Genomic DNA, 12,562 nt, shown 5'->3' with positions numbered 1-12,562 from the left:
CCTGGATCGCTGGTCCCGGGCTGGGGGATCGCAGGTCCCAGGTCGGGGGATCGCTGGTCCCGGGCCCCTGGATCGCTGGTCCCGGGCCCCTGGATCGCTGGTCCCGGGCCCCTGGATCGCTGGTCCCGGGCCCCTGGATCGCTGGTCCCGGGCCCCTGGATCGCTGGTCCCGGGCCCCTGGATCGCTGGTCCCGGGCTGGGGGATCGCAGGTCCCAGGTCGGGGATCGCTGGTCCCGGGCCGGGGGATCGCTAGTCCAGTGACATTACCACTATGCTTCCATACTCTCAAAGGGGTACAACAATGAATACACTTCAAAGGTACTTCATTGGCCGTAAAGCGCTTTGGCACGTCCCGAGGTCGTTTAAGGCGCTATAGAAATGCAGGTCCTCTGCCTTTCCTTTATGTGGACAGGCCAGCTCTCACAGGACGGTTGGCGACAGCAGTGCCAGTACAGTAATAATACGGTGGAGAGGTGGTAGTGGGGTAGTGGGAAGAACAACTGAAACATTTTGAATGTACAGCATATTGGGGGCCAGTGTCAGCCGTGGCTCTGTGGGTAGCACACGTGCCTCTGAGTCAGAAGGTTGTGAGTTCAAATCCCACTCCAGAGACGTGAGCACAAATTCTCAGCTGACACTCCAGTACAGTACTGAGGGAGCGCCGCACTGTCAGAGGGGCAGTACTGAGGGAGCGCCGCACTGTCGGAGGGGCAGTACTGAGGGAGCGCCGCACTGTCGGAGGGGCAGTACTGAGGGAGCGCCGCACTGTCAGAGGGGCAGTACTGAGGGAGCGCCGCACTGTCGGAGGGGCAGTACTGAGGGAGCGCCGCACTGTCGGAGGGATAGTACTGAGGGAGTGCCGCACTGTCGGAGGGGCAGTACTGAGGGAGCGCCGCACTGTCGGAGGGGCAGTACTGAGGGAGCGCCGGAGGGGCAGTACTGAGGGCGTGTCGGAGGGGCAGTAGTGAGGGAGCGCCGCACGGGCAGTAGTGAGGGAGCGCTGCACTGTCGGAGGGGTAGTACTGAGGGAGTGCTACACTGTCGGAGGGGTAGTACTGAGGGAGCTCCACACTGTCGGAGGTGCCCTCTTTCGGATGTGACGTTAAACCGAGGCCCCGTCTGCTCTCTCAAGTGAACGTAAAAGATCCGGTGGCACTATTTGGAAGAAGAACAGGGGCATTCTCCCCGGTGTCCCGGGGCCAATATTTATCCCTCAGTCAACATTTTTTTTAAAACAGATCATCCGGTCATTATCACATTGCTGTTTGTGGGAGCTTGTTGTGCGTAAATTGGCTGCCGTGTTTCCCACATTTCAACAGTGACTACGTGCCCAAAAGTACTTAATTGGCTGTAAAGCGCTTCGAGACGTCCGGTGGTCGTGACAGGCGCTATAGAAATGCAAGTCTTCCTTTTTTTTCTTTGATGGGGTAGAATATACATTTAAGAAACATTACCGATCTCCAAACTACACAAAGTCTTTCTATCTCTCGATAATTCACTAAAGTCACGTCCTGCCCAAAGCTCGTAATTCTGAGGAGTAAATCAATATAGTACATTCAATCAAGAAAAGCACACTCACACAAAAGGAAAATCAATCTTCCAAGTCTGAAGGATTAATTATTAAGAATGCCTTTCAAATGCAACTCAATTATTAGATTTAAAACACAGAGGAATGTCTTGCTGCCTTCACCTAAACAGCGCACTGTAGATTAAAAGCAAAAGGTTAAATTAGAAATTAAAAGTTACTGATTTTTAAAAATAGATTTAATGTACCTCACAATCTTTGTCTCTCTCAGAAATGTCCCCAAATGTTTCAAACACACAATGATTTACTTTGATGTGCAATCACCTGTATGCAAGAAAGAAAACGAACTCCCATTTCTGTCATGCTTCTCACGACTGATTTCAGGACGTCTCAAAGCGCTTCACAGCTAATGAAGTATTTTGTTGTGAAGTCACAGTTGTAATGTAGGAAATGCGGCAAACAATTTCTACACAGCGATGTCCCAGAAACAGCAAGTAAGAGGATCAGACAAGCTGTTTAAGTGATGTCAGTTGAGGGATAGAGAGTACACGAAATAACGGAGAAATCCCCTGCTCTTCCAATAATGTTGTGGGATCTTTAACATCCACACGAGAGGTTTATGGTGGCAGCTGTGGCTCAGTGGGTAGCATTCTCGCCTCCGAGTCAGAAGGTTGTAGGTTCAAGTCCCACTCCAGGGTTTTATAGTGAAGGGTGTGGGATATATCAGTGTTACAGTGAGGGGTATATCAGAGTGTTACAGTGAAGGGTGTGGAGTATATCAGTGTTGGGGTATATCAGTGTTACAGTGAAGGGTGTGGGGTATATCAGTGTTACAGTGAGGGGTGTGGGGTATATCAGTGTGTTACAGTGAGGGGTGTGGAGTATATCAGTGTTACAGTGAGGGGTGTGGGGTATATCAGTGTTACAGTGAGGGGTGTGGGGTATATCAGTGTGTTACAGTGAGGGGTGTGGAGTATATCAGTGTTACAGTGAGGGGTGTGGGGTATATCAGTGCTACAGTGAGGGGTGTGGAGTATATCAGTGTGTTATAGTGAGATATGTGGAGTATGTCAGTGTGTTACAGCGAGGGTGTGGGGTATATCAGTGTTACAGTGAGGGGTATATCAGAGTGTTACAGTGAAGGGTGAAGGGTGTGGGGTATATCAGTGCTACAGTGAGGGGTGTGGAGTATATCAGTGTGTTATAGTGAGATATGTGGAGTATGTCAGTGTGTTACAGCGAGGGTGTGGGGTATATCAGTGTTACAGTGAGGGGTATATCAGAGTGTTACAGTGAAGGGTGTGGGGTATATCAGTGTGTTACAGTGAGGAGTGTGGGGTCTATCAGTACGTTACAGTGAGGGTGTGGAGAATATCAGTGCGTTATAGCGAGGGTGTGGGATATATCAGTGTTACAGTGAGGGGTGTGGGGTATATCAGTGTTACAGTGAGGAGTGTTGGGGTATATCAGTGTTACAGTGAGGGGTGTGGAGTATATCAGTGTGTTACAGTGAGGGGTGTGGAGTATATCAGTGTTGGGGTATATCAGTGTTACAGTGAAGGGTGTGGGGTCTATCAGTGTTACAGTGAGGGGTGTGGGGTATATCAGTGTTGGGGTATATCAGTGTTACAGTGAAGGGTGTGGGGTATATCAGTGTTACAGTGAGGGGTGTGGAGTATATCAGTGTGTTACAGTGAGGGGTGTGGAGGATATCAGTGTTGGGGTATATCAGTGTTACAGTGAAGGGTGTGGGGTCTATCAGTGTTACAGTGAGGGGTGTGGGGTATATCAGTGTTACAGTGAAGGGTGTGGGGTGTGGGGTATATCAGTGTGTTACAGTGAGGGGTGTGGAGTATATCAGTGTTGGGGTACATCAGTGTTACAGTGAGGGGTGTGGAGTATATCAGTGTTGGGGTATATCAGTGTTACAGTGAAGGGTGTGGGGTATATCAGTGTTACAATGAGGGGTGTGGGGTATATCAGTGTGTTACAGTGAGGGGTGTGGAGTATATCAGTGTTACAGTGAGGGGTGTGGGGTATATCAGTGTGTTACAATGAGGGGTGTGGAGTATATCAGTGTGTTACAGTGAGGAGTGTGGAGTGTTACAGTGAGGGGTGTGGAGTATATCAGTGTGTTACAATGAGGGGTGTGGGGTATATTAGTGTGTTACAGTGAGGGGTGTGGGGTATATTAGTGTTACAGTGAGGGGTGTGGAGTATATTAGTGTTGGGGTGTGGGATATATCAGTGTGTTACAATGAGGGGTGTGGAGTATATTAGTGTTACAGTGAGGGGTGTGGAGTATGTCAGTGTGTTACAGTGAGGGGTGTGGGGTATATCAGGAAATTTATCCAGGAAAAAAAGTTCCTTTAAAAAAACCCTCTCTTTCCTTGCTGTGGGTCATGTAAGTTCCAGGAACCCATGGTGACTGGTAGCACTATCCTCGTCACACGACCTTTATTCACCCGTCACGCCCTGTGCTCGCTGACCGACATTGGTTCCCCGTCCAGCAACGTCTCAATTTTAAAATTCACCTCCTAGTTTATAAATCCTTCCATGGCCTCATCCCACCCACCCTCCCTATCTCTGGAACCTCCTCCAAGCCCTACAACTCTGAAATTTCTGCACTTCATTAATAAAAGCCTCTTGAGCATCCCCCCAATTTCCATCGTTCCACCATCGGCGGCCGTGCCTTCAGCTGCCTGGGCCCCAAACTCTGGAACTCCCTCCCTAAACCTCTCTGCCTCTAAACCTCTTTTCCTTTGACACTATTTCTTTGACCAAGCATTTGCATAACTGCCCTAATATCTTCTAATGTGGCTCGGTGTCAAATATTGTTTGATAATCGCTCCTGTGAAGAGCCCCGAGACATTTTATTGCACTTTTAACACAGCATCATCATCATAGGCGGTCCTTCGAATGAGGATGACTTGCTTCCACATGAGTTCACAGATGTTTCAATGAGGGACCCGATGTTCCAGTCCTGAACTCCAATTGATGGGTGGAAGATGCCTGTGCGTGGATTTTTTTAACGTGTGGTGACCATTGCACACCAGCCACCACACGGGCTTGACAGAGGTAGGTCTTGGTCCAGTAGCAAGGGTTAACCAGGACGACTGGAGATCTGTTCTGCTGCATGGACCTAGTGCGCTCACATATCGCAATTTGGGCTGGCCCGTGCTGCCCCTGGGCCCTCGACTCTTCTGGGCCCCGTAACACGTCGTGTAACACGAAATATCTTCTGAATGCAGGAGCCCATCCAACTTCCTCTCGCTTGCAGTGAATCCACACTCACTACACATGCTGGCAACTTATTTCAGAGGCTGACCGCTCTTACAAAAAGCACATCGAATCAAGAAATGGTTACAGCACAGAAGGACGCCATTCGGCCCGTTGAGCCCATGCCGGCTCTCTGCAAGAGCGCCTCAGCTAGTCCCACTGCCCCCACCCTTTCATGGCATCTCACCTCACTGTCTGTGGTCAGAACTTGTACCGAGGTCCCCAGTTCACTCCTGCCTATCTAATTGAAGTAACCTATTTGTGTGGATAGAAAATAAACTTCACCATTTAAAAAAGACCTCATTCATATCCCTGCGAAGTCTGTGCTTCCCCTCCCACGCCCCTTCGCAAAAGGTAAAATGCCCCAGCTCCCAAATCCCATATTAGAAACATAGAAAATAGGTGCAGGAACAGGCCATTCGGCCCTTCGAGCCTGCACCACCATTCAATAAGATCATGGCTGATCATGCAACTTCAGTACTCCATTCCTGCTTTCTCTCCATACCCCTTGGTCCCTTTAGCCGTAAGGGCCATATCTAACTCCCTTTTGAATATATCTAACGAACTGGCCTCAACAACTTTCTGTGGTAGAGCATTCCACAGGTTCACAATTATCTGAGTGAAGAAGTTTCTCCTCATCTCGGTCCTAAATGGCTTACCCCTTATCCTTAGACTGTGACCCCTGGTTCTGGACTTCCCCAACATCGGGAACATTCTTCCTGCATCTAACCTGTCCAATCCAGTCAGAATTTTATATGTTTCTATGAGATCCCCTCTCATTCTTCTAAATTTCAGTGAATATAAGCCTAGTCGATCCAGTCTCTTCTCATATGTCAGTCCTGCCATCCCAGGAATCAGTCTGGTGAACTTTCGCTGCACTCCCTCAATAGCAAGAATGTCCTTCCTCAGATTAGGAGACCAAAACTGTGCACAATATTGATAATTAAAAGGACAGACTTGCATTTCTATAACGCCTTTCACGACCACCGGACGTCCCGAAGCACTTTACAGGCAACGAAGTACTTTTTGAAGTATAGTCACTGTTGTAATGCGGGAAACGCGGCAGCCAATTCTACGCACAGCAAGCTCCCACAAACAGCAATGTGACAATGACCCGATAATCTCTTGTTCTGTTATGTTGGTTGAGGGATAAATATTGGCCGCAGGACACTGGGGAGAACTCCCCTGCTCTTCTTCGATATAGTGCCGTGGGATCTTCTACGTCTACCTGAGAGAGCAGACAGGGCCTCCAACAGTGCAGCACTCCCTCAGTACTGGAGTATCATCCTATATTTTTGTTTTGTGCTCAAGTCTCTGGAGTGGAACTTGAACTCACAAACTTCTGACTCAGAGGCGAGAATGCTACCCACTGAGCCACAGCTGACACATAAGTGGCCTTAAACTAGACATCAATCAAATTTCCCTCCTCAATCTTTGCCAGTGCCTCAATATCCTCCACGACAAAAGTAGACATAGTACTCGAGATGTGGCTTTGTACAACTTTTAGATTTGTGTTTAATTTTCTTGTCTATGCATCGTCCACCCCATTTGATTTCACATCAGCCCCGTGATATTGGTCGCAGACCTTCAACGGCACGTGAACTATAAACCCCAGGTCTTTATTACCCCCCACCCCCACTCAGCTGCGTTGAACGTACAACTCTGCAAATGTGTATCCAATGCTTGGAATTGTCCTGACCCAACATAACTGGCCCAGAAATCCCGGCCGGCTGCTTCCCGCGGGCGATCGGGTAAAAAAAAGTTTAAAAAGATGCACACCTACCTGTTCCTGCTGTGCCCACGCGAGTTCCTGGTCCTGAGGCCACTGACTGCACGTCGCAGCGCATGCACGTCGGGACATGCGCAGGGCGGGAGCTGCAGTCACATGGCTCTGGGCAGCCAATCAGGTAAAGAATTTTCCCATCCCTAAGTTGGACTTCCCAGTATTATGAATGAGAAACCCCCCCCAAACACATAAAACACTAATAAAAAATAGAAAAAAATACACCACATATTATTAATTTATATTAAAATTATTTAGGTATTATATGAAAAAAATATTTTTCCGATTTTTAAGAAAGTTTTTTAAATTATGTTTTAAAATAAACTTACCGTAGTGTGCCGTAAATGTGTTTTTAAAATTTTATTTTATTATGTTTTTGTATGTTTTAAAACTCTTACGCCTGTAAAAGTAGGCTAAGCACCTGCTTTTTTCAGGCGCAAGAGTTTTCAGGACATCCACTGGGCAAGATATGGGTCAATTCCGCAATCTTGCCCATGCAAATGTCCTCGCTCCCGAGATGTGGATGATCGGTCGAGCTCCAGCTTGACAGATCGGAAAAGCTGGTTTTCAGCGCATGCGCATTTTGCACCGAAAACCGGCTTTTGCGATGCCTTCCCGGGTCCGTACACGCTCCGTTACACACTCCATACCGACCCGGGAGGCCGGGATTTCTGTACAATGCGAAATCAAGGCACTTTACAGATACTACACTGATGGGTTTGCAAATTGCTCAAGATTAGATTTTGGGGGGCATTTTATGACCTGTGCATCTAATGTGTGATAAACACGCTGTTGCTTATTTGGTGGTGCAACTAAGTGCTGTTAGTGGCAGGGGCTTGCTGCTAATGCTCTTCAGCGCTGGTGTAACAAGGATTCCTTCGAGACTAGAGTTCCCAAGGTCAGCACGTAGCTTGTGCTGGTTACCACTTCAGCATTCTCCGGGAAGAATTTGTGCAATGTATTTGAACCGTGCAATGGGCTTCTTCTCTCATTCTCTTCTCCCGAGACACGGGTTTGCTGGCTTCAGTGATGCACCATTGACCCCACTACTTCAACAATCCAGGCTTGCCATTTATATCTTCCCCCTCGCCTCCCCCCCCCCCCCACCACCGAAGTGCTCCGCTCAAGCAGCAATGAAAAATGGTCTTCAGTTTGCAAGTAATTTGATTTAACTTCAGCACAGCCACAGCTTAAATGATAGCATTTCTCTCGCTCGCTCTCTTTCAACTAATCTGGAACAACATGAATGTGTGAAGCTTGGCTGGAGGGGGTAGCACACTTGGCTCAGACACAGAAGGTCATGCGCTCAAGTCCTGCTCTAGGATTTCAGCACATAATCCTCTGTGCAGTTCTGAGCGATGGTGTGTGTTGTTGGAGGCGCTGATTCTTTGATGATGCATTAAACCACCTGCAACTTATTAAGAAAGAAAAAGACTTGCACTTGTATAGCACCTTTCATGACCATCGGACATCTCAAAGGGCTTTACAGCCATTTAAGTACTTTTGGGAGTGGAGTCACTGTTGTAATGTTGGAAACGCAGCAGCCAGTTTGCGCAAAGCAAGCTCCCACAAACAGCAATGTGATAATGACTAGATAATCTGTTTTTGTAATATTGATTGAGGGATAAATATTGGCCAGGATACCAGGGATAACTCCCCTGCTCATCTTCGAAATAGTGCAATGGGATCTTTTACGTCCATCTGAGAGCAGACAGGGGCTCGGTTTAACGTCTCATCTGAAAGACAGCACCTCCGACAGTGCAGCGCTCCCTAAGCACTGCACTAGAGAGTCAGTCTAGATTTATTTTGTGCTCTAGTTCCTGGAGTGGGACTTGAATCCACGACCTTCTGACTCAGAGGCGAGAGTGCTGCCCACTGAGCCACAGCTGACACTAAAGAGAATACATTTGGCCCGTTGCCAAAACAGAGAGACAGACTATTATCTGAATGATGACAGATTAGGAAAAGGGGAGATGCAACGAGACCTGGCTGTCATGGTACATCAGTCATTGAAGGTTGGCATGCAGGTACAGCAGGTTAAGAAAGCAAATGGCATGTTGGCCTTCACAGCGAGGGGATTTGATTACAGGGGCAGGGAGGTGTTACTACAGTTGTACAGGGCCTTGGTGAGGCCACACCTGGAGTATTGTGTACAGTTTTGGTCTCCTAACTTGAGGAAGGACATTCTTGCTATTGAGGGAGTGCAGCGAAGGTTCACCAGACTGATTCCCGGGATGGCGGGACTGACATATCAAGAAAGACTGGATCAACTGGGCTTGTATTCGCTGGAGTTCAGAAGAATGAGAGGGGACCTCATAGAAACGTTTAAAATTCTGACAGGTTAGATGCAGGAAGAATGTTCCCAATGTTGGGGAAGTCCAGAACCAGGGGTCACAGTCTAAGGATAAGGGGTAAGCCATTTAGGACAGAGATGAGGAGAAACTTCTTCACCCAGAGAGTGGTGAACCTGTGGAATTCTCTACCACAGAAAATTGTTGAGGCCAATTCACTAAATATATTCATAAAGGAGTTAGATGTAGTCCTTACTACTAGGGGGATCAAGGGGTATGGCGAGAAAGCAGGAATGGGGTACTGAGGTTGCATGTTCAGCCATGAACTCATTGAATGGCGGTGCAGGCTCGAAGGGCCGAATGGCCTACTCCTGCACCTATTTTCTATGTTTCTATGTTTCGTCTTGTATTGGCTCTTGGCTGAAGTGAAGCATAGCTAATCGCACTGCCTCATCTTCCTCCCTCTCACCGCGCCCCCCTCCGCCCCCACAGCTCTCTATCTTCTTCTGCTTCAGATATTTAGAAAATCTTTCCTTAAAAGCCTCAATGGTCTCTGCCTCAACCACTCCCTGTGGTAAGGAATTCCGCGCACCAACAACCCTCGGTCTAATGAAACGTCTCCAAACCTCTCTCCTCACTGCGACAATATTAAATTGATGAACCTTCATTGCCGACTACCCAACTGGAGGAAACAGCCTTAACCCTATTCGCTAACATTAAAAAAAACTTAATTAAATCTCCTCTTAGCCTCCTCCAATCCACTGGATACAATCTCAGCATCTTCAGTCTCTCCTCACAATGATGATGTCCCGATCATAATGTAGGATTACATCGGATATACAGCACAGAAACAGGCCATTTGGCCCAACTAGTCCATGCCGGCATTTATGCTCCACTCGAGCCTCCTCCTGTCTTTCCTCAGCTAAATCTACCCGCTTAACCTGTGGAAATGTATTTTTAAAGTTGCATTACACTGTTTTTTGTACCCTTTTTGCAATAAAACAAAATGGAGTCCCAATCCTGCCAGAGGCTTCTGCAGCACAGTCTGTTTGCATAAACATACTAACCTTGACTGAAACTGTTGATAGCTGATTAATAGCCACCAGATAACATTAAGACTGTCCTGCTGAGATAAGTTTTTTTTAATGTTAGCGAATAGGGTTAAGGCTGTTTGCTCCAGATGGGTAGTCGGCAATGAGGGTTCATCAATTTAATATTGTCGCAGTGAGGAGAGAGGTTTGGAGACGTTTCATTAGACCGAGGGTTGTTGGTGCGTGGAATTCCTTACCACAGGGAGTGGTTGAGGCAGAGACCATTGAGGCTTTTAAGGAAAGATTTGCTAAATATCTGAAGCAGAAGAAGATAGAGAGCTGTGGGGGCGGAGGGGGCCGCGGTGAGAGGGAGGAAGATGAGGCAGTGCGATTAGCTATGCTTCACTTCAGCCAAGAGCCAATACAAGACGCAACATAGAAACATAGAAAATAGGTGGAGTAGGCCATTCGGCCCTTCGAGCCTGCACCGCCATTCAATGAGTTCATGGCTGAACAAGCAACCTCAGTACCCCATTCCTGCTTTCTCGCCATTGTGCTCCCCTGTATTATCAATAGTCTGTCGCTATGCCAGAGGGCTAAGAAGGGCTGGATAAAGGTTGTAAAGATGCAGCACCAATTCACCCCCTAAGAGATAATCAAATTACCAGCCATTATCTCTTGTACAGAACTCATCCATAATATAATCCGGATATAAAAGGGGTCAGAGGGTCTAGTAAGGAGGGGGAACTGAGGGAAATCTTTATTAGTCGGGAAATTGTGTTGGGGAAATTGATGGGATTGAAGGCCGATAAATCCCCAGGGCCTGATGGACTGCATCCCAGAGTACTTAAGGAGGTGGCCTTGGAAATAGCGGATGCATTGACAGTCATTTTCCAACATTCCATTGACTCTGAATCAGTTCCTATGGAGTGGAGGGTAGCCAATGTAACCCCACTTTTTAAAAAAGGAGGGAGAGAGAAAACAGGGAATTATAGACCGGTCAGCCTGACCTCAGTAGTGGGTAAAATGATGGAATCAATTATTAAGGATGTCATAGCAGTGCATCTGGAAAATGGTGACATGATAGGTCCAAGTCAGCATGGATTTGTGAAAGGGAAATCATGCTTGACAAATCTTCTGGAATTTTTTGAGGATGTTTCCAGTAAAGTGGACAAAGGAGAACCAGTTGATGTGGTATATTTGGACTTTCAGAAGGCTTTCGACAAGGTCCCACACAAGAGATTAATGTGCAAAGTTAAAGCACATGGGATTGGGGGTAGTGTGCTGACGTGGATTGAGAACTGGTTGTCAGACAGGAAGCAAAGAGTAGGAGTAAACGGGTACTTTTCAGAATGGCAGGCAGTGACTAGTGGGGTGCCGCAAGGTTCTGTGCTGGGGCCCCAGCTGTTTACATTGTACATTAATGATTTAGACGAGGGGATTAAATGCAGTATCTCCAAATTTGCGGATGACACTAAATTGGGTGGCAGTGTGAGCTGCGAGGAGGATGCTAATAGGCTGCAGAGTGACTTGGATAGGTTAGGTGAGTGGGCAAATGCATGGCAGATGAAGTATAATGTGGATAAATGTGAGGTTATCCACTTTGGTTGTAAAAACAGAGAGACACACTATTATCTGAATGGTGACAGATTAGGAAAAGGGAAGGTGCAACGAGACCTGGGTGTCATGGTACATCAGTCATTGAAGGTTAGCATGCAGGTACAGCAGGCGGTTAAGAAAGCAAATGGCATGTTGGCCTTCATAGCGAGGGGATTTGAATACAGGTGCAGGGAGGTGTTACTACAGTTGTACAGGGCCTTGGTGAGGCCACACCTGGAGTATTGTGTACAGTTTTGGTCTCCTAACTTGAGGAAGGACATTCTTGCTATTGAGGGAGTGCAGCGAAGATTCACCAGACTGATTCCCGGGATGGCGGGACTGACCTATCAAGAAAGACTGGATCAACTGGGCTTGTATTCACTGGAGTTCAGAAGAATGAGAGGGGACCTCATAGAAACGTTTAAAATTCTGACGGGTTTAGACAGGCTAGATGCAGGAAGAATGTTCCCAATGTTGGGGAAGTCCAGAACCAGGGGTCACAGTCTGAGGATAAGGGGTAAGCCATTTAGGACCGAGATGAGGAGAAACTTCTTCACCCAGAGAGTGGTGAACCTGTGGAATTCTCTACCACAGAAAGTAGTTGAGGCCAATTCACTAAATATATTCAAAAGGGAGTTAGATGAAGTCCTTACTACTCGGGGGATCAAGGGTTATGGCGAGAAAGCAGGAAGGGGGTACTGAAGTTTCATGTTCAGCCATGAACTCATTGAATGGCGGTGCAGGCTAGAAGGGCTGAATGGCCTGCTCCTGCACCTATTTTCTATGTTTCTATGTTTCTATGTAAGAAGCCAAGTACCCAATCAACCACTATGGAAATCATGGGCCCAAATAACTGGCCAGGAAACTGGACAATCCTAAAACAATGCAAAGCCGGTGATAGCACATTATCACACCCTAATCGAGTTATTGCTGACTAGCCCACAAAAAACACTGACAAAGGAGACATTTGAAAAAATGTAAAGACAAGGATGTGGTAATCATTAACTGATTGGAGAATACTTTATCTGTTTTCGCTGACTGCAAAGGCAGAAC

General features: G+C 47.3%; 1 protein-coding gene across 1 annotated transcript in view; it reads right to left on the bottom strand.

Moving 5' to 3' along the window:
• mgat4b (alpha-1,3-mannosyl-glycoprotein 4-beta-N-acetylglucosaminyltransferase B) overlaps positions 1–12,562 on the bottom strand; it is a 406,613-nt gene that overhangs the window by 340,348 nt on the left and 53,703 nt on the right. The gene's annotated exons all lie outside the window — the stretch shown is intronic.

Source organism: Pristiophorus japonicus, chromosome 4 (genome assembly GCF_044704955.1).
Source record: "Pristiophorus japonicus isolate sPriJap1 chromosome 4, sPriJap1.hap1, whole genome shotgun sequence".
NCBI lineage: Eukaryota > Metazoa > Chordata > Chondrichthyes > Pristiophoridae > Pristiophorus > Pristiophorus japonicus.
The sequence above is the reverse complement of the archived record's forward strand: the minus strand, read 5'-3'. Positions and strand labels throughout refer to the sequence as shown.